The following is a 26,340-nucleotide window of genomic DNA, read 5'->3' as shown; positions in this document are numbered from 1 at the left end:
CATTCTTCCCAGAAGCAAGCCTGTCCTTGCTTCCACCTTTTATAAGCCTATTTTTTCCTTTGAAGTTTCCTCAGCAGCTCCTTATCCATCCAAGGAGGTCTCCTGGCCCTCCTGCTGCACTTCCTTCTAGTTGGGATGAAGCACTCCTGAGCTTGTAGCAGGTGATCCTTGAATAGCAACCAATAGTCTTGGGCCCCCCTGCCCTCTAGGGCTATATCCCATGGAACCTTCCTAAGCAGGTTCCTGAAGAGGCCAATGTCTGCTCTTTTGAAGCCCAGGGCAGTGAGCTTGCTGCACGCTCTTCTCACTGTCCTGAGGATCTCAAATTCGACCATCTCATGATCGCTGCATCCAAGGCTGCCCTGGAGCGTCACATTTCCAACCAGCCCTTCCCTGTTGGCGAGCACGAGGTCAAGCATGGCACCTCTCCTTGTTGGCTCCTCTATTACTTGCAGAAGGAAGTTGTCTTCCACACAATCGAGGAACCTCCTGGATTGCTTGTGCAGGGCCGTACCGTCCTTCCAACAGATGTCAGGGTGGTTGAAGTCACCCATGAGAACAAGGGCCTGCGAGCGTGAGGCTTTTCCTGTCTATGGAGTGCTTCATCCGCAGGTTCTCCTTGATCAGGTGGTCTGTAACAGATCCCCACAGTAATGTCTCCCGTAGCTGTTCTCCCTTTAACCCTGACCCACAAACTCTCATTGACTGCACACCTGTCCCCAGACAGAGTTCCATATTCTCCAGCCTATCCGTAACGTAAAGAGCAACTTCCCCTCCCTGCCTGCCAGGCCTGTCTTTTCTAAAGAGCCTGTAACCTTCCATTCCAACACTCCAGTCATAGGAGCCATCCCACCATGTTTCTGTGATGCCTGTTATATCATACCCCCGTAGACATGCACACATCTCTAATTCCTCTTGTTTGTTCCCCATGCTACGGGCGTTTGTATAGAGGCATCTGAGCTCCAACTGAAGCCGGCTCATTGGCTGGAGTGGCTGGAATATCTCTACATTGCTCCAAGCATTTATTATAGGTTCTGGCAACTGACTGGGTGTGTTGGGATGGAATAATGCCCCCTTCCCCCAACACATCTAGTTTAAAGCATCCTCAACCAGCCTGGCAAGCTTCCTACCAAAACTGCTCGACAGCTTCACCAGCCTTCAGTAGACCTGGCCTCCCAAATAGAGTCCCATGTTCTACATACCCAAACCCCTGACTATGGCACCACTGTTCTAACCATTTATTAACCTGGCCAATCCTCCTAGCCTTTTTAAGTTACCCTCTTTTATCCTGGAGAATTGATGAAAGGACAATCTGAGCTCCAGAACTCCTAACCACCTCTCCCAGGGCTCTGTAGTCCTTCATGTTCTTCAGGCTACTGGTATCTCTATCGCTAGCCCCCACATGGATCACTACAAGTGAGTAATAGTCAGTGAGACTTACTAGAGCAGGCAGCCTCTCTGCAACATCCCTGATCCGTGCCCCTGGTAGGCAACACACCTCCCTTGAGACTGGGTCAGGCAGACAGATGAGTGCCTCTGTTCCTTTCAAAGTAGAGTCCCCTACTACTACAACCTGCCGCTTTTTCCTGGCTGCACCAGTAGAGATCTTCTTTACCAGTGCATCAGCCAGTTGTTGTTCATGGTGCGAGTGTGTTTCCTCATTAGCCCCCGGCAGGACAGCAAAGCGGTTCTGGGTGGGGACAACAGGTTTAGGAGGAAGCCCCATGATTTTAATTGTCCTCTTCCTCCTTTTATTCTTGGGGTTTTTTTGTCACTATTTCCTAGCTTCTTGGGTTAACAGCCTCCTTCTTTTCTCCATGAGCTACAGTGGACGCTTGAGGCCCCTCCACAATTTGGGCCTGGAGCAAGCAGTCCTGCTTCCTCTCATCTTCCCTGACATCTTTTAGCATAGCTTCAGGCTGAAGCTATGAGGACAAAATGATAGCACCAGCTGCCTCTTTGTCTTGTGTGGTTTGAAAACTGCATTGGAAACTACCCAGTGCTTTCACAGTGTACTAGACTTGAACTGCAGTTCATCTTCCTCATCTGCCTGCTCATCAATTTATCTGCAAACATTGAGAGAGACTAACATTAATCCTTCAACTCTCTGGACTGGTTTCTTTGTTAGTTATGATAACTCCTTTTGTGGAGGCAAAAATTGACAAAACCATGTTTTCCCACAAAGCTTTGACTCATAAGCACTCTGCTTTCTCCACTGTGAGGGCTGCCTGCCTGGCTCAGCCTGAAGATAATAAGGGTCCTGGTGGTTTCTGGGGATGTGAATATAGAGAAGAACCACTGATTTCAACAGAAAATAAACACAAAATTGGTGTCTGCAACCTCTCAAAACACTGAGTGTGGGAGTGTAAAACTTCCTTACAACAAAGTCTTGTATTGCTTCTGCAAAGAGTCAGGTTCCCAGTGCTTTGCTTCAGGATGTTTTGAATGCCCTGAAATGCCCTTGCAGATTCATTTTGTTCACAGTAGGGCCCCACATTTTTGGAACAGTTTGCACCTAAGTATCTGCTGAATCTTCACTTAAACCAAACTGTGGTTAAGTAAATACAGTGAAAAACAGGGCTGCACTGCACAAACATCTGGAAACAATGCCATTAATAGAAAATATTAATATTAGTAAAGCAATAAGCTTAGGCACCTTCATTAATGAACCTCATCAGTTCACACATTCAGATCATAATGGAACTAGCTTTTTTCAGAACAGCTTTGCATGCAATGCCAGAAAGAAACACCAACTCCATTTACTACAGAACTAAGTTTTTCAGAAATGTACATGTACATTTTGCGATGAATGTTTGAGATGGCCCTGCCTTGGTAGGGGGTTTGGACTAGATGAGCTCTGGAGGTCCCTTCCAACCCTAATGATTCTGTGATTCCATGACTTCCTATAAGTACCAGAGCATACATGTCCCTGGAGCAATGTCTGATTAGACATTACTACTCACAAGTAACTGTGAATGACTTCCAGGTAATTTCATGTGCTTATTATGCATTTATTTGCCCTGTTGCATTACTGAGAACCAGATCCAACACACCGGCCACAGGATATACCCATGGCAGTAATCAGGAGTTCGTTGCTTTTAAACCATGCCTTGCTACACTGATGTCTGTTATGTGCTGCTTCTCTTTGCAGGACCATGATGCCAACAGAAAATCTTTGTAGAGATTGTCAGACCCAGTGAGTCTATCTGAGAGACTGAAAGAGCATAAAATAATTAAATTATGCTGCCATTGCAAAGACTGGGGAAGGGACCCATGGACTGCTTTGCAGCAGGGCACCAAGATGCTCCTGGTCTGTCAGGAAAAGCTTGAATCCCATCAACTAATACGTGCTATAAACTGAGATTCAAGTCTAAGTGCTTAGGAAAACGTAAGATACTTTCACGTATCGTAGCATTTTAGAGGTGCACATAATAATGAGTTTAGGATGCAGTTTATGTACTGTCACATAGTTTAGTCATGCATCTGTGTTAGGATTTTCCCCTTCACAGCTCTGGGTAGTTCCTTTTATCCTCCAACATGCTGGTTTTGAAATACAGAGTGATAGACTCTAAGATGTTTGAAAATCTCACCACTTAACAATGAAGTAAGAGCTTCACTCCTCAAACCAGTTGGAAAAGAAACTTAGTGACAGGTTGACATAAGTAAACGGAATCAGGATTTAACCATAAATGGCTGTATGCAAGGTTGAACTAACAAACTGAAGTGGCAAGTCAGTGCACTCCTCACATGACAAAGAAGGGATAGCCAACTTATACAAACATGCATAAGGTTTAACTGCAGAAACTCTCATGATCAAATGGACATTGGAGTAGAGGTGGACCCACTACCACCACCACCACACACTCCAATGTAAGACTCAATATAGAAAAGGTACTGCATTAATTCCAAATTAATAAAGTTCCTGCTTGCTTGTAAATCAGGGAAATTTAAGGTGTAGTTCTTTTGCCCTGTCTTGGTTGCTTAAAATTTGTATTTAATCATGAACTGATCATTTGGCACCCTTCACAGGTGGCTCTCATACCTTTTAGCTGGTGATGATCTCTACAGGATATTTTTTTAATAGATCTTTGTGTGTACATGTGTACAGGTACACACACACACATATAACACAGTGTTTTAAGAGAATAACATTGTACACAACAAAACCAGAATGTTTTATTAATTATCAAGGTAATTAAGAAGACAGTTAGTTGTTACACGTTGGAACAAAAAAAAAAAACAAACACCCAAACCTTCATACTTCACGTTTGGTTTGAGCTATCATGTGCCCATCTCTGTGCGCCTGGGGAGTAAGCACTGAAATCCCAACCAAAGGCTAACTTAGAGAGGCACAAATTCACAAGTACTCTGCAATAGATTTAAACATCAGTATATATACTTTAAAACAAGAAAACCAAATAAACAAATAAACAAATGAGCAAAACTATTGAAACTTGTTATATATTGTTACATGTTGATGTAACAGGATAGTATATGTCGCAGCAAGCTAGTGTGAGTTTGGTAGTTAATCCTTTTGAATTGTGCTACTACTAAATACCTCTGATAAGAAAGAATGACAAGGATTTTAGGAAGGCTAATAAGTTTCTACTGGGTATGGATGCCACCATCTCCCAGAAAAGAGCTGTCCAGCTCAGTCTCATCAGACCAGCATCTCCAGCAGTAAGACAAATTCCATCCAGCTGTGCCCTTTCTCTGCATGAGACAAGGGATGTCTATGCAACTACTTCAAAGTCTGATATCTAAATTTTAGACATCTGAAGTTAGTGTACATGAATGACACTAAGATCATTTCCACTCATGAAGAAAGACCTGAATAATAGGTATTTTTATATCATAGAATCATAAAACAGTTAGGGTTGGAAAGGACTTTAAGATCATCTAGCTCCATATCAAACACAAACTTTTTTTTTTCCACACTTAGCTAGAGAAAGAAAGACCATTGTGATGGCAGAAAAAAATGTAGTGTAATTTGGTACGTTTGGGGGACAAAGCAGCACCATGGTACCCTGAGTCTATCACCACCATTGCTTTTCTCACATCTGACCTGGATGGTTCAAGATGGTCCAGCTACACCCTTCTGGCCCAGTACAGTGCACTGGAAACAGAAGTAGCTTGTCTGAAGCTTTCTACTTTCCAACCAGCTGCAATACTGCCTTGCATCTATGTCAGCAACTTTAATTATTTGTTCACTATACCCTGAGCATTATTTAAAGCATTATTCTTCCAAAAAGAAAGCTAAGTGCAAGTCTTAACAGGGACTCTCAGGTGAGATTCATATTCTTCTACAGAGGACTTGTAGGACAAAATAGCTTTGAGAATCTGCATGGACCCTGTAGGAGAGAAATCCCATATCAAGTGTCTGCAGCAAAATCAGCTGAGGAGTCAAGATTTTTTGGATTAGACTTGGACTGGCAGATCTACCCTTGCAAATGACCACAAAAATTGTTACTTCTGCCACCCTGTTCTGCAGATTCATAGAAGGGCCTTGTTTTGTTGACCCCTTAACTTCTCCTTTTGGTGCTGGAAGTTGCCTAGACCATTGTAGAATTTAAAGACACTCCTTCCCATTGCTGTGGTGGGTTTCTGCCATCCTGCACTAGGTTTTTGGTAGGAGTTCAGTAACATTCAGCATTTGGGAAGACCCCAGAAATAAGAAACTCTGCAAATTCTAAACAGATAGCAACAAAAGAATTCCAAAAATAGAAGTCTAAGCATGGAAAATTAATAAAACGGTGAAGAATGTGTTCAGGATGACCAAAGAGAGCAGCTCAGCACTTGACAGATCAGTAGTGTCTGTTTGATATTGCTTTTGTTAAATTACTGATGATTATTCTCGATCTAATGTGTGGTACTGCCAGTCTGGAATCAAAGCTGTCTTGCAAAATAACAACTGACCAGCTCAGGGGAATTTTGTTCATTGTCTTCACTGTCTGCATTTCCACAACATGACATGCTTCTGCATCAATACAAGAAGCCATCAGCATCCTTTTTTCTGGAACATGGCCTTCATTCACTGCCACAATTACATATCCCTTCCAGTATGAAGAGTAATGACACTTCCAAACAGGTTTTCTCATAATAAGAATTTAATCTTGGATTGGTGCAGTTTGTGATCAGAGGCAGGATCCTAAGACATGAGTATATGCAGCACTGAAGCAGCACAACTAGAATTTCATGTGTGCTTGCTCTTCAGTGAAAGCATACCCTTAATTTAAATTACTGTCATTTTATAAGCAACAACTTTCTACAGTACAAAGAGAAGCAGAATTTGTATTAAATGTAGGTAGGTTGGGGGCTAAAATAAAAAATCTGGATAAAATACATCTCTGGAAAAATTAACTTCCACTGATGTAGTTGTTGCATGAAGAGGATTTTGCTATAGTTTATCACATGTCATTTAAGACAATCTTACAATTTTTTGTTAATACTTCCATACTGAACCCCAAACTGTTACTGCATTACCTGCAAAGTGGGACACCTTTAGGTTCAGTATATGAGGTTTAATGCTTTTGTTGCAAAGCAAAGACTGAGAAAAGCAGATCTGAGGACATTTGGGAGAAACGAGCTGCAGGGAGGCAGTCATGGAAGGAGGATGCAGCTGGCTGAATGGCATGCTGAATTCCTACAAGAGTTGGCATGGCTCATAGAAAGGACTTCAGACTAGGAAAAAAATGGAGAAACTGGTCATGGTTTTAGTTCTCAGGAATAACAACTGAGGTAACCAAAAGTATGGCAACAGCTGATGGAGCATGAGGAAGGAACCGAAGTCAAATAGCTGATAGCTCTTCCAAGGAACTGTTTCTCTCCCAGTTGGGTTACAGAATGTGGCTGGTGAGAAACTGCTTCGCATCACACACTCATGCAGGAGGCCTGGCAAACAGAGTGGGCAAGGTCAAACTATTGGAACAGGATGTGAAATCAGACACTATAAGGGATAACAGCATGTGATAAAATAGCAGTCACATTTAGAGCAGATGTATTGAAGAAAAGCAGTCTGCAGAAAGAGATGACGCTAAAGGCAGTGGGGTGCATCGACAAAGGAATTGAGTGTAAAACCGCAAAGGTAGAAACAATGGCATGGACAAAACAGTATCTGTCTCAATCACACTGGGGAAAAAAGTGGAAAAGAGGCTTTACTGGGCTGAGAAACCACTGTATAATTTCATAAAGAGGTCTGGCTGTTACAGATATTTAGGGAATGTTATTAGAAAGAGAGCTTTACTAATAATCACATTGCTACAGCCTAGATAAAGAATTGCACCTATGTCTTAGATGAATGTAGAGTAAGTGTGAGGAGTAATTGCAGGGTAAGTTACTTCTAGATGTGATGGGTGGAAGAGTTCTCCACCAAATAGCCAAAAAAAACCCAACAGACTGTATGCTATTTTTACTGGTCTTGGAATTGCTGAAACCATTTTAGAAGATTTGATCATTAAAAAAAAAAATCCCAAAGACTAAGAAGCTGAATTTATATTAAATGGAAGAGTATGTGAAATAGGTCTGGATGTTCTTCACTAAAGACAGAGCATTATTAGAAATTACAGAAACTAATTGAATCACCTGATGTTGAAAAGATCTATGAGCAATTGCAAATATTTCTGCTGTTCAGTAGGAGCTAACTACTTCTTACAGCATGATTTTTGCAGCCTTTCAAAAAGAAGAATGAGAAGTTGGCTAAACCCAGACACAGTGGAGAAAAGATCTGTATATATACACATATATAAGGCATTGGTTTAAGAGCAAGTTGGTTAAAGAATACATTAAAGTGACTGACTGTGCACACATTTAGCATAGAAATGGTGAGATCTCTTGCCTTTAAAGAAGGAAGGTTATGGAATGACATTTCAACCAAAGCAGGGGCGCAAAACCTAACTAAAGCTAAGACAGCTAGATCAGTTGATACCTTATGGCTGTAGCAAAAGAGTGACTCAGGCTCAGGAGCGCCCTTCCTGCCTGCTGTCTGCTCCAAGCTATGGTAATGCTACTGTCGGAAGTGCGGTGCTGCTTATTAAAAAACTGCTGAAAAGTAGGACAAACCAGACATCTTCCTTGCTGTCTCCTTACTAAAACAAACAATACAGGAAATAATAACAGAGGAAACTGAAGACAACGTAAGTTCAAAGGTGCAATTTCCAGCTGGCACTAATGTTTCAGTATTGGACTCCAGGATTTTGCTTTTGATGTGCAGGATGCTGGCTGTTGGACTGGAACTGCTGAAAATTACATGGCGTTGATTTTTCTCTGTCTTTCATAGTGCCAGAATTGATTGCTGACGCTCAGAGCTTGCCAAAGTAAGTGGGCTAAAGGGAAAGAGCTCAGACTTGATAGAATACTCTCTTCCATTGCCGGCAGTGCCTTCAGTGATGAAGAAATAAGGGCTCAGCCCTGCAAAAGGCATCCTGTCTTACTGCCCACAGTGCCACTGACTGCCACTAGCATCAAAGAATTTGGCTGCAATGACCCCTGTTGCCTGAGGCATTTACCCTTAGAGTTTATCTACATTCAGCTGCCTAAGGGCCACCCTGCAGATGTAAACCCCACTGGCCCTCTGTTTGCTCAGTGGGATTCTATGAAAATCAAGACAGAGCACAGAAGGACTGAAGCAATGATTTATACTATCTTCATGACTGCTAGCCCATAGTCTCCTGGGGCCCTCCTCCTTGGATATTTCCTACCTGTAGCACAGAGAGAAAACCCATTACATAGCCAAACATCATCTTCACTTACGTATTGAAAAACACCTGAATACAAAACTTTATTTCTTCTTTCCATTATGTATGATTTTCTTTCTGCATCGTCTTGGTTTGCTTTTTTGCTTTGCTGTCTGTTTAAGAATAGCCTGGCTTAGAGAGCCAGGAGAGTGTCAGCACATGCTCTGAGCCTCTGACCGAAGAGGCTGGTCACAGCAGCACCATAAACAGCCTGATACTTGTAGGAGCTTGTCAGCTCTTGAAGTTGTTGAAAGATCATTTGCTGTGCTCAACCGACTGCAAATAAGGAGTGCATTCACTTCTTATGCTTTCCTGTAAGATAAGGCATGCACAGCCCCAACTCTGGAGTATAGCACAGCTGTTATTTTTTTTACCACATCCAAAGTACAGTGAATTATTTAAATATTCTATAGTTATTAGATTAACTCATTTTTCTTAATACTAGAGTATCGGGGTTATTTGTGGAGAAGGGGAACAAAGGATGCTTACAGTGTGCTTCGTGGGCTAGCAGTTGATTCTTACATGTTCTCTAGTAAGTGCCTCTCATTTTCACCTGCTTTATACATAGCAGTGTGGTTTTGCTTCTCTCTGGCAGCACCATAGAAGGCAGCTAGTTTTGCCTGACCCACACAGTTCTATTTAACATTCAAGACTTATGTTGCGGTTCTTACTATTGAAAGACTCAGCAAACAAATCCTGACAGTGGAAAATAATAGCAGCATCTATAAGAAGGATGTCTTAGGTTAGACATAACAAGACCAGGTCTGCAAAGATGGGGGACCCCATCTTGTTCATTGACAAACCTGGGATTCTGGTACTCAAACTTCCACCTGCTTCACACCTCTTTGAGCTCAAAATATTACCAAAATATGAGCCTTATTATGGTAGAAAATTGGTTTAGACGAATCTGCACTGTGTGCTACAGTTCCAGAGATCCCCAGAGGAGCCATGGAGCCCTATACAATGGCTAGGATACCAAAATCATGTGGCTAACAATAACATCTGGCACCAGTGAGTAACTGATGTCACTTCCATGGCAGTGGAAAACCAAGAGGTTATTCATCTTGATTATAATATATTTTTTAAGCTCCAGCAGTCTAAAAACAGATTTGTTTTTTTAAAACCAAAATAAGAGGACAGTTCCTGACAGCTAGAACAGCAGGTGGCCAGCAATCGATTCATTTTAAAGGAAGATGACTAATCCTGTCCTGTCACACATGAAAACTATTTCAATATCAAACAAAGAGTTTAATTTGGAGAGACTGCATTATCCTCCAAGCACTTGAACCCTGAGAGCTTCCTTCTGTATCTCACGCAAAGTTCTCCTTGCATCTCATGCACAATTTCTGTAATGTGCTTTTTAAAAGATTTTGATACAAACTGATCTCTCACACCAGTCATCTGGCTGCAAATGCAGATGTATAAAGCATCATTAATTCTCCAGTGGAAAATATAGAGGTGGTCACAGTGTGGGCTTCAGTTAGAGACAGGCAGATCACAGATTCATAGAATAGTAGAATAGTTAGGGTTGGAAAGGACCTTAAGACCATCTGGTTCCAACCCCCTTGCCATGGGCAGGGACACCTCACACTAAAACATCTCACCCAAGGCCTCGTCCAACTTGGTCTTGAACACTGCCAGGGATGGAGCATTCACAACCTCCCTGGGAAACCCATTCCAGTGCCTCACCACCCTAACAGGAAATAATTTCCTTCTTATATCCAACCTAAACCTCCCCTGTTTAAGCTTTAACCTATTACCCCTTGTCCTGTCACTACAGTCTCTAATGAAGAGTCCCTCTCCAGCATCCCTATAGGCCCCCTTCAGATACTGGAAGGCTGCTATGAGGTCTCCACGCAGCCTTCTCTTCTCTAGCCTGAACAGCACCAACTTCCTCAGCCTGTCTTCATAAGGGAGGTGCTCCAGTCCCCTGATCATCCTCGTGGCCCTCCTCTGAACTTGTTCCAACAGTTCCATGTCCTTTTTATGTTGAGGACACCAGAACTGCACACAATACTCCAGGTGAGGTCTCACAAGAGCAGAGTAGAAGCGCAGGATCACCTCCTTTGACCTGCTGGTCATGCTCCTTTTAATGCAGCCCAGGATACAGTTGGCTTTCTGGGCTGCAAGCGCACACTGAAGCTTGCTCATGTTCGTTTTCTCATCAACCAACACCCCCAAGTCCTTCTCCACAGGGCTGCTCTGAATCTCCTCTCTGCCCAACCTGTAGCTGTGCCTGGGATTGCTCCGACCCAGGTGTAGGACCTTGCACTCGGCATGGTTAAACTTCATGAGGTTGGCATCAGCCCACCTCACAAGCGTGTCAAGGTCCCCCTGGATGGCATTCCTTCCCTCCAGCCTATCAACCGAACCACACAGCTTGGTGTCATCGGCAAACTTGCTGAGGGCGCACTCAATCCCACTGTCCATGTCAGCGACAAAGATGTTGAACAAGACCGGTCCCGATACCGATCCCCGAGGGACACCACTCGTTACTGGTCTCCAGCCAGACATTGAGCCATTGGCCACAACTCTTTGCGTGCAGCCATCCAGCCAGTTCTTTATCCACCGAGTGGTCCATCCATCAAATTAATGTCTCTCCAATTTAGAGACAAGGATGTCATGTGGGACAGTTTCGAATGCTTTGCACAAGTCCAGGTAGATGACATCAACTGCTCTACCCCTCTCCATCAGTTCTGTAGCCCCATCATAGAAGGCCACCACATTGGTCAGGCAGGATTTCCCCTTAGTGAAGCCATGCTGGCTGTCACCAAGCACCTTGTTGTTTTTCATGTGCCTTAGCACACCTTCCAGGAGAATCTGCTCCAAGATTTTGCCAGGCACAGAGGTGAGACTGACTGGTCTGTAATTCCCTGGGTCATCCATTTTCCCCTTCTTGAAAATGGGGCTTATATTTCCCTTTTTCCAGTCATCAGGAACTTCACCTGACTGCCATGATTTCTCAAATATGATGGACAGCGGCTTCGCAGCTTCATTCACCAGCTCCTTCAGGACCCATGGATGGATTTCATCAGGTCCTATGGACTTGTGCATGTTCAGGTTTTTAAGATGGTCTCAAACCAGTTCCTCTCCTACAGTGGGCGCAAGGTCTTCATTCTCACAGTCCCTGCGTCTGCCTTCCAAGCCTTGGGTGGTTTGGTCAGAGCCTTTGCCAGTGAAGACCGAGGCAAAGAAGTCATTCAGAACCTCAGCCTTCTCCAAATCCTGTGTAGCCAGTTCTCCCGAGAGCTTCCTGAGGGGGCCTACATTCTCCCTAGTCTGTTTTTTATTTGCTATGTACTTGTAGAATCCCTTCCTGTTATCTTTAATACCTCTAGCTAAGTTTAATTCTAACTGGGCCTTAGCTTTCCTAACCTGGTCCCTAGCTTCCCAGACCACATCCCTGTACTCTTCCCATGCCACCTGTCCTTGCTTCCACTTATTATAAGCCTCTTTTTTCAATTGAATTTTCCTCAGAAGCTCCTTATCCACCCAAGGAGGTCTCCTGGCCCAGATGAATGTGTCAGAGGCAGAGAGAGGGAGGGGAAAAGAGGCATTTATAATTTTGTTAATTTTGTGGAATTAGAGAGAAAATTAATAGACATGCTAGGGTTTTTTCCCTTTTTATGAGAATAGATCACAGTGCTATTCAGACAGCTTAACACTTATGTAGTGGCAGTCAGCAATCTTAAAGCCTCTTGCATCAACTTTTGAGGGATTTTGGCATTACAGCTCCTCCCACAGATCTTTTCCCCACCTTTTCTTAAGAAAAAAACAATAAAAATAAATTGGCCATATATCTAAGAGCTTCTTCTACCCAGCTAGTCTGACCACTAGAAAGACAAGACAGTGTAAAGCACCATATTGGTTAGAGCAGCCCAAAGATTTGCAATAGGAACTGAGCTCATTGAAGCCTCGGAAGTGAGATTACATTGCTGCCCCATCTTTTAGTCTTTCATGAACCATAGAGTGCGAAGATCAGCAGATTTAGCTAAGATTGCTTCAGTGGTTCAAAAGGAGCAATCAAGACAGAAGCTCTGTTCTCATCTATGATGTGCTAGAGGTCCATGATCATTCTACATGTCACTTAAGTCCACTTAAAACCACTGATGGCACAGAGTCTGCCTTGGAAACTCTAAGTGTCTACTCTTCAAAACAGCAAGGCAGAAAAAATCAAGCTGTAGCAAGTGGCTCTTGAGCACATATAAGCTTGTTTTCAGCAAGGGGTAAGTGGAAGACTTGAATGGATTTTCACCACAAGAATAAATGGCATATTCTCAACACAAATTGAAAGCCAATCAAAAGGAAAAAGTTTTCTGTAATTCCACCTGAGTAGACATGGCAGGCAAAGCTTCACTTCAGATGATTAGTCACTGGCAACATAAGAAACAACTGAAAATGTAGTCTGAGCATGAGACAGATCAGATGCTTTTATTAACCCACACAGCAATCAGCTCTGTCTAAAATTATGCGTTTGGTGTATGCCCAATTTGACTGCAACCATTCAAAACTGTTCAAAATCATACAAAACATGCAGGAGAACCACCACTTCTAATCCTTTTCCCTCCAACAAATTACAAAGTACTTACTTGTTTCATCCATACCTCATTCTGAATGTTTTAATATCATTTTATCTAATCCCACGTAGGCTGGGACCACAGTCCTTGATAAGCAGTTCACAGAGTGCTGAATGTTGTCACTTGAGGAATGTTAAAACTTAATGAACTCACACCAGCACCCTGCCTAGCTTGCTGACTTCCTGTCTTGATTTGGTGTTCAGCAGCACACAAGGAAATCTAAAGAGTGAAACTGCACTTGGAGGAAATTATCTGTGTAAGGAAATTATATATACTCAGAGCCATATCATTCATGTTATCGTTACAAAACAAAACAAAAAAGGAGATAGAAGAACAAATAATTGAAACAAACCAAGCAATAACCTCAGCTTAGGGGAAAAAAATATTTCTGTAAATTAATAGTGTGATGCTTGAAATAAGACTGGAGAGATGGAAGATTCAGGAGTACCTCCAAGTTCAAGAGCATACAAGCATTGTTTCAATGGCTTCAAAGCATCATCTTAGTGCCATAAAAATCCATGAGCAGAGCACAGTTCAAAACCATTTGTGAGATGAAGTGCTCTCAAAAGAGAAGGCAACATCCTTCAAGCCTAAAAGTGGCTACTTTTAGTAAAGTTACTATTCTGGCACTCATATCTTCAGCTTGAAGCTAGTGGTTACCTGAATATAAACAGTAAGAGCTAAGAAAAGAGAGGTTGAGTGTTCATCCTCCTTCGTCACTCTCCCTTGATAAGCCACTGCAGCAGCATTTCAGAGCTGTGAGTGGTACATGGTTGTGTTCTTGGTGCTTCAGGTTATGGAGCAAGTAAAGTATAATATGATAACTTAGACTGAAAGCCTACTATTGCCATGAAAGTGTCTCACATTTCCATGTTTTCTTAAGTCCAACAAACAGCAGCAGGCTTTTGAATAAAGAAGAGCACTATACAGCATTTAAATAGCAGATCAAATGTAATTACGTCTAAGTTGGAGCAATTATATGAAAATCATGCTATAAAGAAAGGAGGCAAAGCACTCAGCCATCTCAAATGAAAATGCCAGAAGGGACCTAAACCTTCATTACAGACTGATGACCTGTTAAATTACATTGCCAGAGCACAAGCAAGCCCAACATTGACAGAGTAATTCCAGCCTACCTCTCTGGAGAGATGAGAAACCCTTCTCTCAAGTCCATACACAGAAAACAGATTAAAAGAGCAATGAAAATGAAAAGCTTCACAGGGATCTGCTGGACCTTACTGGTACTGCACCAGAAGTTGATTAAAGAGGTTACAGGGGGCTTAATATTTCTCCAGTTGTCTCATCAGAGAGAATCTCCTAAGAAACATAATAGATAGCTTGAGAGTGAGGAAATGAGGACACTCACTGACCCATTAACTCTTGGTAGCCAGTTATAAATACGCTCTTTCAAGTTGTAAGTGCAAAGTGGTTCACCTTGCTTAGCAGAAATACAGATGACGGTGTCACTTTGGGCGCAGAGGAGAGTTGCAGTGGGAAGCACTGCCTGAATACCTCTGCAGCACCCGGGGGACCCAAGGAGAGAGACCCGTTAGCTAGAACTGGCTTTGGGGCAGTGTGAGGCACTGAAATCAAGCCCATTAGCTCAGCTGTGGGTCAGGGATCAGATTAATACAGCAGCACTGAGGTAAAATGGTTATCTGATTTTTAAGACGGGAGCAACACCATGATGTACTGTAGCTGAACATGAACACTCAAAACTTTCTTGGGGTGTGCCATATGTACAATAGAGCTGGTTTACTGCTCTGGTTCCTTCTGTGGACTTGAAGCAAATCTTTTAACTTCAATATTCACACATTACGTGAAATAGGGACATTAGATCTACCTACCTTTCCAGGTTGTAGTGGTACTGATAAACTTGGTTGCGGCAGTTTTACCAGCAGACCAAGCAGGGTTATTGAAAGGCTTCATTGGCTAAAGAAAAAGTTTAGACCTCTCTTCAGCAGAGAGGGGCTGTACAGCACTTTGCACACCTGTGCTGGCTTCTGCTCTGGCTGCAGGGATATTCAATCATCCCAAGGGGCTAACCCAAGAAGCAGGGAGCAAGCCCAAAGCAATGGCATGCAAAGGATGTGGAGATCAGTTTGGAAAAGGCAGGTTCCCTAAGCAGAGAGGATCCAGGGAACAGCAAAACCCCTCATTTTTGTGAAATGTCACAGCCCTTCACTGGCCCTGGATAAACAGACTGCAGTATCACTTCCCAGAGACTCTCATCCATGTAAAGATAAATATCTTGTTCCTTAGCTGAATGTGTATGGAGTAATAAAAGTAAAGGATCTGTTCACATTTTTTTCCTGTGATCTAACTGTCAGGTGTTAGGAAGTGGGGGATAGTTTGTGCATGCAAACTCACTGAAGCATTTCCCCTTGGTTTGGTAGCAGGCAGGCGGAAAAACATGAAGAGGTGCTCTGCAGGGAAATACAAAAACTAGTGCAGAACAGAAGACTTAGTCCAGAAGCTCTGAGATTCAAATGGATAGAGCTTGTCTGCTAGACTGTAGAGAAGTACAATCTCTATTGACTGCTAAGAGTTAACCCTGTTTGCAGAGAAATAACAGGACAAACATGGTGCTCCTGCCACAGGACCTGAGAGCAGGGTGCCATGCTGTCATTGCTCTTGGCCTAAGCAACCTGGGCTGCTGGACTCTGGGGCATAGGAGAGCAGAGACGTCTGGATGACTTTGCATGGCATCAGCCTGGATCCAGAAGGACTAATGAGCGCTGCGTTAGTGCTAGGCAGTGACTATTCCTTTCTGCACTGTACTCGCAGGAACTCTGGAGTCCAGACTGTGCCCAGGGTTAATGGTTTAGCTTTGGTGTCAAAACCTACACAGCTATGGGCTAATGATTTATGTATCTAGGGCTCAAAAGTAAATGCAATTTGCTAATGCAGAGGCCCTATTTCTTAAAGTTGATTGTAATTTTGAAAGAGTTTAAATGAGAAGTGTTTTCCTTATACAGTGTCTGACAAAATCAGTCTTCAAAGCACACACCAATAAAGTGCATTCGGTCAGCCCAAGTGACTGTGAGAGTAGCAGCCCCACCACAGCATTAGAGTCATACTCAAGGCAACACTGTCTCTTGTGCTGGGACTGATGTAAAGCTGTGGTACCCAGACAGACAAGTGTATCTGCATAGAGCTGTGGTTTATGAGAGTACAGCCTCTACAGGGATGCAAAAGTCAAATGCAGGAAAGGCAGGAGTGAGCATTAGCAGCTGAATCGGGCCCCTTTTACTCCAACACATGCCCAGGTGCTATCACCATGGCAATGGTATCATTAGCACAGCATCTGTCACAGAGGAGCATGGTATCTTCATAATGGCTGGGGAAGAAACAAGGGCCCTGATAGCAAGGTGTGCTAAATGACAAACACATGAGGAATCGCATTTCAAAGGGTTCTGGTTTAAATCGGACTTGTGCTAGAACATTTTCCTGGATCCCGACACCAGGCAGGATTGCTGGGCAGGAACAGGAAGAGTCTGACATGAGCAGGCTCAGGTGGATTTTAGCCTGTTATTGCTCCTAGAGATGAATATCTTCTTTTAAGTGACGCAAAAATGATGTTTTCTTTACCATCACTCCTGCCTTGATATGCAAGGCCTGATCCAGACAGCCTTCAAAAACTTCACAAAAAATAGGAATTTTCCTGTCAATGCAATGGACTTCATTTCATGCCTTTACCTTAAATTTTCTAGCCAGTGACTGTCAAACAACAGAGAAACAGGTTACTCTGCTTCATATATTATTGTGATTCTTTTTTTCAACCGGAGACAAAACGGCAGCACTTTCAGATGAAGTTAATTCCTCATTAAACACAATTAATTCTTTTTATTTGCCTCCAGAAATGATGAGAAAAGTTTTAGTTTCATTAATACACCCTCACTTCAGAGTATCAGATAGTGTGCCAGCTCTGTGCCTTTTGAATAATAAAATCACCATGTTTGGTATGAAAACACAGATTACAGTAGTTTAATTAAGTGAGTTCTGGAAAAAATTAACAAATATCAGAACATCATTAAATGAAAAGCATTTTATTTGGGTGGTTATATATTTGGCAGGGGAAGACATGTCCTAGACAAAGACATATTTCTTCCTGCTATTCCTAGAGTGGAGCTGTATTTAAAGGTACAGGCAAGATGAGGTTTAATCACAATATTGGGCTAATCAACTGTAGCCTGAAGCAGGAGAGAGAGTATATGGTACCAACTTAGAAACGTCCCCTCTTTCTTCTCTACATGCAGATCCAAAGTCAGGAAATCTCTCATTTGCTTTCCAGCACAGCTGAGAAAGCCAAGTTGCTTATGTAGAAAGAGATATTAGTATTATAATTCAAGCTGGTGAAATTCAGACTTCTTATCCTGGGGGAACTTCAAGGCACTGGCATTTGGTTTCATCCTACATCACAAAAGAAAAACAAAAAAAAATACTTCAGTTTGAGAGTTAATACATATTTTGTTTCAGCTCTCTCAAGCAAATGACTGTGATAATAAAGTCACACTGAAATGTTACACCCTATCTAACAAATATTTTGATAGTTTTCCACAAATATTTTGACACAGGCATAGTACGCAACCATGAATTCACCTAATTTCTTTCAAATAGCATTTGCTGACAGACAGCTGTTATATTTACAGTTGTTGACAAGCTCTGATTAGAAATTAACTGGTTAATGATAAAGGAACAAATGTATTTCTCCACCAATGGCATATGGCCAAGCCCTGGGATGATTAAACATCACCTAGACATAGAAGCGACCTGGTGATAGAGTGATGTTTCTGCACACAAGAGATTGGGCTCTCTCTGGACCAGTCTGAGGAGTGGACTTCTCCAGAAGGGATGATTGTTCACAACATCCTCTGCTGCAATGAGCTCCCCATCCTTGACTAACTACCTTCTCCTAAGGTAGCTGTGAAATGAGGACTAAAGAAAAGGAAGGAAAAGCATCCTAAATATCCTTACTTAATGTTCTTCAATTTTCTTACTGCCTCAGCAAAGTCTTTCAAAAGCACATATTCCAAAAGGGAATTGACTGCAATTCACTCCCCCCCTAGTCTGTGTTTGATTTTGGTATTTTCTCCTCTAGTTTGTTTGCTTGGGTATAGATGCATTACCTTTACACTTTAAGGTCCTCAGGGTACACAGCTATTATCTGTCACACCCTATTTACCACTGATTTTTCTGGCCATCTGCAGTGCTAAGTAACAAAGAAGACAGTAACAGCAGAGTCAACTGAAGAGAAAAGGATCCTCCAGATGTACAGAGAATGAGTTGGGACAGAGGAAGAGTGAGGAAGGATGCAGAGGAAGAGTAAAGACAGCAGGCTGTGAAAAGCTCCTTAATCCTGGCCTACCAGGTGGGATATTGGTCCCTTAGGGTGATAATGTAGGGTGCTTGGCTCCAGCAGAGGCATGGAAATAGGAAAGGCTGTTGTACAAGTGAATCTTTCATGGGGGAAACATTGGTAAAAGTCAAGGCACACAGGCACTTCCAACTTTCTACCTGGAGTAAATGACCACACTAGAGGCATTGGTCTCAATTAACTCCTGCCTCCAGTCTGGGCACTTAATGCATGTGGAAGGGCAGTCAGCACAGGCTGCCTTGGTGGAAGGAAGGAGAAAACTTCCAGTTAGGAGCCCCAAGCTGGAAGGGATGAACTGGAGCCAGCCTGCCAAGTGGGCAGCACCCACCTTCCACAGCATAGGCACTGATGGCCGCAGTCATGGGTAACACTGCCCATGCAGAAAGGAGAAATTATAACTGGAATTTCATACACAGCTGAAGGACAAAAGCATGAGGCTTTCAGGAAGGGAGACTCTCTTGAGTGTCCCTGGCAGGAGCTAGCAAAGCCAGGTCCTAATCTCTATCAGTGCTCTTGGGTGCATTAAATTAACACAATCAATTGGTAATGCAAAAGTAATAGGATGAATTGAAGCACTGTTCAAGTTTAAGTACTGGGAAATCACCAGACTCCTGAGAAAAGAACTGAGAGATTATCTTAAACAAATCTTTTAAAGGCCACTTCTTTTAAATCACCACTTCTCTTTCCCTCTGTATGGTTGCTAGGTAATGTGTATGTGATGTCAGGCTCAGGTGAGATCGGATTGCTTCCATGTTATCATGGCACACTTGGTATTCCACCATAAAAAAGAGCAAAGGATGAGAAAAACCCTCTAAGAGAAAGGGTTAAAACACTTGGGGGCGGGGGGGGGGGAGGGCAGGGGTAATTCTCAAAGAGCAGCAGCAGTGCAGAAATGGATCTGGCCACTCCACTGGGAGAGCTGTTCTGATCATCTACTGTATCACTGTGAAACACAGTGGGACAGAATACAGTTCTGATTAAATCAGCATCTAAGATAAGGCAGATACACCCTAATTAGCCCATTCCGAATGGTAATAGGCAGGAATAATCAAGGCTGGAAGCTGCGCTGAAAACAGCTGCTCAGAAATGACTAGGACAAATATCAAAATGAGGAAACCTGTGGAAAAACTGAGAATGATGAGGGGGAAAATGGCAATGAGTCAATAATCGTTGGTCTGTATCTAATGATTCTCAGCCCAAAGGAACCCACATTTTACAGCATAATAGGGAAACCAATTAAGAGAGGTCACTTTACCCAGTGTTGGAAATGGGGCTGCCTCTTGTGTGTCTGGTTGATAGCAACAATTAACAACAGTACAACAATAATACAAACTGCTTAGGTCTGGAACTATAAAATACAACAAAATCCATCTGAAACATCTGGTAGGCAGGTCTCTCAGCCTTGGTTCAGGTTTGATTAAGAAGGCAGTTTTGAGTTCATCTGTTCAAAAGCTGTGTTGGTAGCAGCCAAACTCTCTGAAGTGTGCAACGCAGAGATGTCTGTGCCTGAACTGTTCTCCCTGGCTCCTCTTACAGACAGCAAAGGGAAACAAGTACTTTCAGTACACAATTCATGTGATCAATGACAGATATTCATTTTTAAATGAGACTAATCACATCTTGAAATTATGATCATCCGGGCTATAAAGGGAGCCTTGGCAAGTAGTTTTAATGTGAGCATCTTTACTGTAAATTTATTTATTTATGTCAGATGAAGGCTACTTGATGTATATAGACACTAGATGCTGTGTGCAAGACAGCAGACTTTGCTGGGTTGATTTAATTTTTATTTTAATGAAGACAAGGAAAATGTAGCAAAATTAATGTGTCTGCAAGATAGTAAAGTATATGCTTCTCTGGTAACCATTTACACTAGCATAATCCTTGGCAACATGGAAAAATTACTCTTGCAGCTTTCTACCGGTTTTAAGAGTTACTATTTTCTGTTAAAATGTTTTTCTAAAAAAAAAACTTTCCTAAAAATGTTTCATCTTTTTTCAAGAATACTAAAGGGAATTTGTAATTGAACATAAATGAACAATTATGCTCAACATTCAGAAGAGGCAAAATTGAGTACCTAAGTATTGCCTCCAAGTAGGTGATTCTGAAGATGCAACCAGAAGTACAACAGAAAAAAAACTTCCACAAACTCAACAACAACTTCAGTGACATTTAAACTTTCATATTCTTTTACATTTACAAGAAAAACTTTCATAGTAGATGGACAATTTCTGTGCTAAATACATAGCTATATATATTGTCCAGGAGTCTTTCTGCAAATGGATGAAATTCATTATATCTAAAGACATGATAAAACCAAACCATAATCTGTAAGGTAGGGTGTGATGAGAAAGCAGATACAATGTAATTTGGAAGTCTGTCAAGAAACAGTGCTATGGAGACCTAGCAGGATTTTTTAAAATGTATTCAGAACAGATGGTATGATAGGTCCATGTCCTCTATGCAAGAGAGATCAGAAGCTGGAAGAATGGTGTATTTTCACTTCATTAGGTTAGGACCATCTGGCTGTGGTGGGAGATTTTGAACTGAGCAAATCCAGATCTTCACAGAGCCCTCAGGTGCTAAAGCATCTGAGTTCTCTCTGTTTTTTACAATGAATCCATGCAAAGTCACAAGTTCACCTTTGCCTCATTTTGCCAGTGAATTCTGTGTGTCCATATCCTTCACTGTCTCCTTGCACTTGGTCAGTGCAATTAGCATCATCGTTAAAAAGCAATTTGCCAGTCAGATTCTACTTTACATTTTTAAAGTGCTCTTGCAAGCTTTCTTTAATCACTTTTTTCCTGGCAAAACCCCTGGGAGCATTGTCATCACCATTTCACAGATGCTGCCACCATTCTCTGACATACAGAGAAATGAGGTGACCTGTTCAATGTCAATACAAGAGAAACCGGCATCAGAGGTGGACTGAAATTCAGGAGTGTCTCTCATCTTTTTCCAGGATGATGATCACAGTTTTTCCTTTTCCTGTTTTAAAATCAAGCAGGAGGAAAAAAATTAAAATCATAGTCAGCATTGAGGACTCATTCACTAATAATATGAGAATCATAAAGGTATGAGGAGATAAGGCTGGTGCTATGCATAGAAAATGCCATGTGGCCCTTAGGTTGGATGAGCTGTATCTTATCTAGTTTAGGAGCTGTAGGTTGTAGACACCAACTGAAAACTACAGCTCAACAAACCTGGGTGCCTAGCACCATTTGGGATTCCCTAGGATTTCTGAGATACCCGCATGAGGCTGACCTGCTCTGCAACATAAGCTTCAGCACATCACCAACAGACTGAAGGAAGCCCCTGTTGGTCTTGTTCATCAAGAACAGCTGCAGTCCTGGAGCCACTGGAGAAGAGGAGCTCTAGGCTTTCCAGGAAATTTGGAGGACCCTGTGGTGATAGGAAGGGTGACAAAAGCCTAACCAGAACAGCCAAGTACAAGACACTGTGGACAAAAAGGGAAAGCTCTATCCAGGAGACAGAGCAGTGGTCACGTGCTGGGACAAGTGCATCTCCTCCTTGCATGAACCATGTGAGTCACCTTGGGCCAAACCAACGAAAGGGATTTTGGCCTCTAAAAATGCCCAGGGAAAGCTAGAATGCAGTGCCTCAAAACAGGATTCACAGTAGTCTGCACACTAAGTTGTGGGCAGCATACAAAATCACCTAGTAGGAAACTCCAAAGGGATGGAAGTATCCTTCTTTAGACACAGGTACCTCCATGAAGCCAGGATCACCACCAGGAACCCATACAAAGCAGCTAACAACTGCCTCAGTCTTTTAGAAGAGGTTGGAGGGCAGAGTGCTGGCCCTTTCCGTAAAGGATGGGAGTCTGTTGTCCCTTACCTAGGAAGCAATGGGCCACAGTACCACCATGAAACAGCGCAGATTCCCATGTTTGTCTCTTTCCAAGACAGGGCCTTAGGCACAGAGCTGGAAGTAAGCAAGGGAAGAAGATGGCATCCTTCATTTTTGCCTGTGTTATAGAAACATAAGGTCACTGGTGCTGGAAGATGAAAGCACAACAGAGCCTTACCCTGTGGACCAGCAATTTCAAGGTCCATGTGCAGAGGGGATTCTGGGGCTCCAGCTCCAGCTGTGCATTCTTTATGACAGTATCCTGGGCAAAACGGTACATTGGGTGAGATGCAAGGACTGAAACCAGGAATGCTGCTGAGATGAGTCATAGCTTTGTCTGCACAAAGTCCCCATGGAACTGGAGGTTAGAAAATTAAATCCCCACCCTAACCCAAAATCATCACTGCAACTGTGACCCACAGCATAGATCTGTCCATCCCAAATGTGGTCCTCCTCACAGGTCTACCCAGAATCAGTGACACATGCACTGTTTGCTGCATGTAGGAGATGCACAAGCAGCCTCACACAGCCACTATCCAGCAGACAGAGGTGATCTCAGCCATACACAGGGTCTTAACCCATCCCTCAGCAATCTGTACGTATCTGGAAACAAAAACTATGCTGCTGTAACCATAGTGATCTAAATAACTTAAAGGGTTAAGGAGAAGCGACATCACCTATTAGACCAATTACTGCATGCAGGAACATAAAAACTTCTTCAGGTCTTTTTAAGTCACTCTCCTCCATTGCTGTACAGAAGTGTCATCCTTGGAATATATCAGGTCAAAATTGAGATTAATGATCTATTTTCAATAAATCACACATGCTAGTGCAACAATTGGTGTGAAGGCCAGTTGACCCACGTTGCAGTGTTCTGGGACCTCTGCAAAATTATCTTGTATAATCACTGGATAGTAGCCCAGGAGAATTTTTATTTTGGCTAGGGTTACCAATAATTCTTTTTGAATGATGGATCATCTACATTATACAGTTCATATTTCTCATAGAATTTTTCCTCATAAATCAAGAGGGATACAGTCTCTTATGTACTTATCACCTGATAAAATATAGATTAGTCTGCAGGAAGATTTTTGGAAGTCACATGAAAGTTAATCTGTGTTTCTTCTCACCAGCCCTATTTGTTAAAAAAAAAAAATAAAAAAATAAAAGTCCAAGTAGGATACATCCCTTAAAAAGGTATTAGCACAGGGGTATTTCCTGTAGTCAAAGTGAGAGATTATTTTTCATATATAGGTAGGCAAGTACCTGGTTCAGATTGTAAACTACTACTGAGGTGCAAAGTAATGTCCTACATGTCCTACTTACTGAAATCCTGCAAACTCATTAAGTACATTTGCTTCCCTAGAGTTTATCTGATATGGAGGGTAACCTTGTAATGTTGTCAGTATGTGTTGACACAGCACAGTTTACACATACCTTGCAAAATCAGTGAGTTATAATTACAAAATGAGGATACCCAGCTCAGCATACGAGGTGGCTCTAAGAAACCGGAGATTAATAGAGTTTCATTTCTAATCTGTGTAAGCCATCCAGCCTTCACTTTGAGGCATCTGAGTCTCATTTTCAGCTGCACCAATTACTGTCTTCAACTTGGTGTAAATCAGGACCAAAGCAGGGGCAAGCAAGGTCTCCCAGGAGCAGTTCTTTCAGCAGGAAAGAACATATAGCCCAACTGTCAGGCAGGAACTCTTGCCTGCCCTCCAAGAAGCTTGCTCTGAACAGCTTCCCAGGTGTCATAAGCTTTCAGCTTCCAACTGTTGATGGTTTTCACACACAGATGAGACAGGGAGCGGGGCTCAGGCTGGTAATCTCTGCAATGTCCTAGTGCAGTCAGCTGGGTCAGGCTAGGACAATTACTACGGGTTTTTCATGGGCACCACCAAAGACATGAGCTGGCAAGGGTCCAGGATGGAGGAATATGGAGAAGAGAGGATGGCAACCTCTGGGAAAGGAGGAGAGGACGTGCTGTGGAGGAAAAGAGATGAAGAAGTCCCTGGAGCAATATAGCAAAAGATGTACACAGAGGGTAGGACAGAGTGATGCCAATCATTGCAGATCAGTTTTCCAGTGGAGTGATGTTAATTCACAAGAGCTGTCATGTGTTCCAGAAAAATATCATGGGATGGACTATGCTCATGCTGCTCAACCTTACTCTGTCAGCAGCTCTGAGGACTGAAGAGTAAGCAGCACACCACAGTGGCTGGAAGCTGGAGAGAGCATACTAAAAAAGCAGTTCCATACTTCCCAAAGGACATAATGGAGAAATAATAGATTTCCTGAGAGGCCCAGTCAGAAATTATAGACGAGCCCATTTCCAATTATCTACTCATCTAAAAGGTGACTAGTGGGTGTCACTCCCAATCAGGCTCACAGAAACAGTGTACTGTATTTTTGAGCATGACATTTCTTGTCAAATTCAGGTAACAGAAGCTGAAGCACAGTGTTCATTCCTCCCAGGAAGCACACACTTCTAATTTTTTAGGTGGAAAACATGCCCAAGTACAGTAGCTCGTACCACCCAGGCCCATGGAAATTTCTTTGTATGGAAGTTTGGGAATAAATAATACTGTGGGAATCACCGTATCTTTTTGACTGCAATTTGCTGCTTCAGGGAACAGTTCACATTTGCTCCCCTGATCTCCATGAAACCTGAGGAATCTGTACCTGCCACAGGACCATCAACCTCTGCTCTGGCTCTTAGAGAAGATGACAAAATTATCTGAGTGGCTGCCTCTGCTATGAATAGCCATCATGAGAATTCGATGGAACTGAAAAAGAGGAAGGGGAAAGATTTGGAAAGAGGAAGGGGGAGTTTCTGGTAACTTTCCCTATCTTTATCTCTCATCATTGCCAATTCCCTGGTCAATTTGAAAAATAGTGTGCACCCCAGTGTTACTGTATGAACCTCTTCAGCCTTGTCATATATTAAGTGTTCAGGTCCTGAATGTATGTGTTCCTGAAGACTCTCTTAGAAGGAAAGTAATTTGCAACCTCATTTCAGTATCTTCTGCTCTCCTCTTCCTGATTGTGGAAAGAATTTGACCACGTATTTATTTATCTTAATTACTTTCTGTGTGGTGCTGTGGCTATTTATACACACAGAACTGCGTAGAGTCAAACACTACATGCAGCACAGGATCATACGTAAACTTTTCATAAGACAGTCAAAATTTCAGGACTGAATGCAAATAGAAGTGCTCACCAGAGCACAACTGCTACCAAGAATCAAGTAGAGAATTAATGAACAAAGTTTTCCTCAGAGAATTAAGTAAATGGCAAAAGGAATAAATGACAAGGCTGACATTTTAATAGAGAATTTTCCATCTGAGTCACAGCTGTGGGTTGTGAATTGTGCTGGGATTATACTGAAAGGGTGTTGATTAACTCTTCTAATTTCTCAGCCACATGTGCCATTTAACACACTTAATTCATGTGTCCATAAGCTATTTTCTTCTTTGTTGTGATTTTTTAGATTTCTTTGCATTTTTTCAATCTATTTAGCAGATGCTCTTGAAAACCACCAATTTATTTTTTTTAAAACACAGAAGAGGAATACAAAAATCCTATTCATTCTGAAAATAATTGTGAGGTTTCCCACTAAGCAGAAGAGGCCTTCCTCTGCCATTTCTGCATAAAATTTATTACCTGCTTCTGGTAAAATGGATATATAGTGTGTAGATATGCTAGACCTCTTATGTGCTCTTTCTACCACTGGCAACTTACTCTCATCTCAAAGCATTGTTTTAACTTGTTTACCAGCATA

The sequence above is a fragment of the Pezoporus wallicus genome, unplaced genomic scaffold (assembly GCF_028554395.1).
Source record: "Pezoporus wallicus isolate ANWC-B61680 ecotype Strahan unplaced genomic scaffold, APGP_CSIRO_Pwel_v1 contig_787, whole genome shotgun sequence".
Classification (NCBI taxonomy): domain Eukaryota; kingdom Metazoa; phylum Chordata; class Aves; order Psittaciformes; family Psittacidae; genus Pezoporus; species Pezoporus wallicus.
The sequence above is the reverse complement of the archived record's forward strand: the minus strand, read 5'-3'. Positions refer to the sequence as shown.